Source organism: Cucumis melo, unplaced genomic scaffold, assembly GCF_025177605.1.
Source record: "Cucumis melo cultivar AY unplaced genomic scaffold, USDA_Cmelo_AY_1.0 utg001584l, whole genome shotgun sequence".
Taxonomy (NCBI): domain Eukaryota; kingdom Viridiplantae; phylum Streptophyta; class Magnoliopsida; order Cucurbitales; family Cucurbitaceae; genus Cucumis; species Cucumis melo.
In genome coordinates this window covers 20307-25818 of record NW_026124664.1, presented here as the reverse complement: position 1 = coordinate 25818, position 5512 = coordinate 20307, and the positions used below count along the sequence as shown (strand labels likewise).

General features: G+C 29.8%; 1 non-coding gene across 1 annotated transcript; it reads right to left on the bottom strand.

The window, feature by feature from the left end:
* Positions 1-4957: 4957 nt before the first annotated feature.
* On the bottom strand, positions 4958-5045 carry TRNAS-GCU (transfer RNA serine (anticodon GCU)). Its single transcript has one exon. It is a non-coding gene; the product is annotated as a tRNA-Ser (tRNA).
* Positions 5046-5512: the final 467 nt, after the last annotated feature.

Sequence of the window (5512 nt, the reverse complement as noted above, 5' to 3'; positions counted from 1 at the left end):
TCAACCCAATCGCTCTTTTGATTTTGGAAAAAAACTCTTTATCAATATACTGCTTCTTCTACACATTCCCCTCTACCTCATAACGTAGAGTAACTAATAGTTAGGACTTAGAAAAAAATGGATAACTCACTCATAAGAAAAGTCCTTCCCGCATCAAGCACTAATATAGTTTTAACGTCTAATTAGATCGGCGAATCATTCAAATTAAGAACATAAGCCCGTTACTTTTTATTTCTCTATAATTGGAGCATAGTGCCCTATCCATTTATTCATTCGACCCGACTTTACTTTTTTTTCCGCATCAAGAATTCAAACAAGTTTGGCCTAATCTAGTAAGGTAAAAATATTACTAGAATTTTCCATTAATACGACATGCTGCTTTTTCCATTCATTCCTTTCAGGATCAGTCGCGGTCTTACAAACTCTACCGATAGTATGGACGAATCTGTTACTTCATAGAAATGTGTAAAAGATGCTAGCCGCACTTAAAAGCCGAGTACTCTACCATTGAGTTAGCAACCCCAAAATATGAAAAATTTTTCTGTGTAGATACAATCGGAATCAAAATAACAAAAGAAATGAAATTAGATGACGTAATCAAAATATTGCAATAAAAAAAACTTCTTATATCACTTACACAAAAGTAATTTTTTGTATCACAAAAAATACAATGAGACCATCATGTGCGTGAAAAGCAAGGGTCATGAAAGGGAGATAACTAGCTTCATTTATACACAATCGGATTATATTTGTTTGATACACTGTTGTCAATATTAATGTGAATAATGAAAAACGCCTATAATGGACAAAACAAAAGAATTATAAATGAATAAAAAACAAATGGAAATAACAATTTGAGTTGAATAACTATATTTAACTAGATAAAGTTAACAAAATAGAATAAGAGAAAATATTCTAATAATAATAAATTCTATTAAAATAATAGAAAAGAATTAAAAAAAACTACGTACTTAGATTGGCACTATAGAGATAATCAACATAGATAGACATAAAAGATGTAGGCGAAAGAAGAAATTAAGGAAGAAGTAGAAAAAAATATATCGGGTTTGTGGATTGAATAAACCCGATATATTTTTTTTCTATTCATCTTAGATCAATTTATATCAATAAAATAAAAATCGATTTTTTCATTAGCGAAGACGCAATTTTAAGGTAATAAGTGTATAGTATGAATAGAACAAGAGAGAGGGGGAAATACTAAAGAAAAGGTTAGTCAAAGCTATATACAAGTTAAGTTATCACACCCTCGTTTTTTTATTTCATTAATAAAAATGGAATTTCGGTTATTGATTAAGGTGAAGTTCCGTAAAAACACCTGCCTTCTTTAAAATATCATGAACAGTTCCTGTAGGTTGAGCACCCTTTTCAAGGAAATATAGAATAGCAGGAACATTTAAATAGGTTTGATTCTTTATCGGATCATAAAAACCCACTTTACGAAGATCTCTTCCTTCTCTTCGGCATCGAACATCAATTGCAATGATTCGATAAACGGCTCATTGGGATAGATGTAAATTTTAAGTACCCCCCCCAGAACCGTATAAGAAGTTTTCTCCTCGTACGGCTCGAGGAAATTCAAAGTTATGTATAGAATTCTAATTAATGTCAAATAGATCTATAGATTATTAAATCAATTAGACTATGATTTAAAAATTTTTTTCTTATTCTTTTGTTTTTCTTTTGAAAAAAAAAACTCATTCTTATCCCCATAACTCAAGTTGGATAACTCTCACGCAAAGGAAAAAAACCCTTAAGCTTAAGCATTTCATTTATTGAGCGGTCTCTAACCTCTTTATTTTTGCCTGTCTCCGTTAGAATCTATTTCGATTCTTCATTCTGATCTAGTTTAGTTATTGAGACAATTGAAAAAGATTTTTACTTGTTCCGGGATCCTTTATCCTTTCCTTGAATCATTGGGTTTAGACATTACTTCGGTGATCTTTAATCGTTTCAAAATGGTAGCAACATACCATTTTTTTTGATTTCCTTTTTATCAAAGAATCATATAAATAATGGATTCTCGTGTGATACACTTTTAATCCAATTTGATGTTTGAATTTGAAACTTGTTCGAATTGGATCCTTTCGATTTGTATACCGAACCTATACTTACGAAGTAGTTTTAACTTATTGATTGACACTAACCCTAGATCTCTGCCCTTGATAAATGAATCAATACTTTCTACTCGAGCTCCATCATGTACTATTTACATCAAAAACCCTAAAAAAAAAAAAGAGCTCGAGTGCAACCGAACAAACTATGTCGAGTCAAGAGCATCTTCATTCCTATATAATATAAAATGGTGGGTGTAAGAATCCACAGTGGATCATGTCCTTCAAGTCGCACGTTGCTTTCTACCACATCGTTTTAAACGAAGTTTTACCATAACCTCTAATTTCTTGGAACTGGTATGTAATTGATTCATTTATGGAATCATGTATAGTCATTGGGTTAGTTGGTCCATAGTAATCTATACTCTTATGACATGGGTAGTTTTTGAAAAAGTCTTAGCAATACTTCAATTTATTGAAACCCATATTTTATTGTATATATTGTATCAATAACATTTTTTTGTATGAGTGCAATATTTATTTCTCTATATATAGATATTTTCTAGATAGAGAGAGATTTTTTGAAATTTCTATAAAATCAATTAAGAAATAATTAATTACGAATAATTAAGAATCTCCATTTTTCAATTTCTTCATAGAATGGATTCACGAGTTTAACACTTCTTCGAGTACCAAGGACTCATAAGAAATAATTAAAAAGATTTACTTGATTGAAAATTTACTACCTAAATATTATATTATAATATTATTTGAATAAATTTTTGTAAAGGATTTATTACATTTGATTATGATAAATAAATGTATATTCGGGATTAACCCATCAATTAGATAGATCTAAAATAAAAAAAAAAAAAAGAAATAAAACGATAAAAATAGATAATAACAATACATACATATCAGCATTTTCTGCCTAGTTTATTTAACTTAAGAGACTCAATAATCTTTCCTTAAAATAAAGTGAAAAAGATGTATGAATTGTTACTTGGATTTACAATTATTCATTACAGACAAACATACGAAAAAATGAGGTGAAAAGAAATACATAATATGTTACATATGTAACTTGATTCTTTGTTAATCAGATTCGGGCAGATATTCAAATTGATATCTTCCGTTATGGATTAACTCCTATCTACCCCCAATTAGATCGAGTAGATGCATCATAAATAAAAAAAGGATCCTACGGGGGACTGGACTAGTTTCGGAGGTGCTAGACTATCTTGTATAAGGCGAAAGTCAAACAGATCTAGAGTAAACGATTGTTCCTACCTATTTTTTTTTATTTGACTCTAAAATTTAGTACCCTAAACCCTAAATAGGTCTTAAGTTTCTTAAGACCATTAATTCAATTCCATTAGTGCCAAAAACACAAGACCTTCGTGTTTATAATTCAGAAATCCACAGAAAAAAAATACTCGGGTTTCACAAACCATTTAAGAGATAGAGAATAATAGAGGCTTTCGCATTTCTGAAATGCATCATTATAAGAAAATAATAAAGAACAATCACATTCGATCTATATTTAGACTCTTAAGCATAAGGTTGTTTAAAACGGCAATCTATAGTCTGATATCGAATATTTTTCCATATATCTTATAATATACTATTATTATATATAATAATAATACGCATACTCTGGGACGGAAGGATTCGAACCTCCGAATAGCGGGACCAAAACCCGTTGCCTTACCACTTGGCCACGCCCCATTTATATTCAACACTAATAAACACTAATATTGGTAGTGCTTAGTCGTCAATTCCAGTACAAATATTTATAGAATAAATTAGATTGTTGCTCAGATTTTGATACGTTTATAGATCCAATTAAACTCAATTTATTGATCATTACATATAATTCCATTAAGATATTGTATGAAAGTAGGATTTCTTCTATTCTCGTTTTATTTGAGAATTGAAGGATTTTTGATTGGCTGAGTTCAAATCAAAGAAAGGTTTTTTGACCTACTTTATGTTATTAATTTTTCCCTTATCCCTTATATCATAGCAATAATAGGGGATTAATAACTCAATCAAATCAAAAGAAATACAATTATCTTCAAGAACAAAGAAAAAAAAATTGTTATGCTTAATATCTTAAGTTTCATCGGTATCTGTCTTAATTCTTTCCTTTATTCAAGTAGTTTTTTCGTCGCCAAATTGCCCGAGGCCTACGCTTTTTTGAATCCAATAGTAGATGTTATGCCAGTAATACCTCTATTCTTTTTTCTATTAGCTTTTGTTTGGCAAGCTGCTGTAAGCTTTCGATAATATTTTTAATACTGTCCGAGACAAATTCATGATTTACTAGAAAAAAAAAAAAAAAGATTCTAACTAGTTATAAGATCAGATAAGTTGTACATACAGTCTGAAGCTTTAAGTTGAATCCAATATTGAAATTATTCTATAGCTATGATAAATCTGGATCACTCTCATTTTCTTATTCTTACTTTTTTCCTTTGAACGACCCTCTTCGAGTCCCCCACAATATAGAATTGTGGGTATGAAATCCAATTTTGAGTAATCAAGGACTCAACTCTTAAAATTTTTTCCTATTTATAGAAATAACTTCACTGCATTTCTTGGTGTCAAACCAGATTAAAATAGAGAATCTATTCTCTTAAAAAAAAAATGATCTTGGAGATTGTGTAATGCTTACTCTCAAACTATTTGTTTATACAGTAGTAATATTCTTTGTTTCTCTCTTCATTTTCGGATTCCTATCTAATGACCCGGGACGTAATCCGGGGCGTGAAGAATAACAAAATCAGATTTTTTTTCCTTGCTTGATTTTGAAATGTTCTTAACATTTTATCTATTCCACATCTTTCCTCAACTATAAAAAAATACCAAGTAATTGACAGAAACGGAAAGAGAGGGATTCGAACCCTCGGTACAAAAAAATCGTACAACGGATTAGCAATCCGACGCTTTAGTCCACTCAGCCATCTCTCCCCAAATTGAAAAAGGATAATTACTATGATACATTGTATAAAAAATAGAAAATAAAGGCTTGAAAAAAGCCCTTCTTTATCTCTCTTTATTATCTTTATCTACCCCTTTATAGATATATAATTTCATTATATTGATATAGATAATTATCTAGATATATCGATGGATATCTATCAAATCGATAAAAACTTTTTTTTATTAGGAATTCCATTTAGATAAATTAGATTTCATTAGATAAGGGCTCAAAAGAAGAGATATCTTCAATCCTAATATATAAATAATACCAATATATTAAAGATTCATAAAAATATTTATAAATAAAAAGAAAGTACCTTTTTTAGTTTATTTCATCCGAAAAGCCCTTTTCTTTTTATTTTTAGTTCCACGGCCTGGCCTGGTCAGTACCTAGCCGGGCTTTTTTTGTTCCAATAAATCGTAGATCAAATTATTTATTTGATTTGAAAATGTTT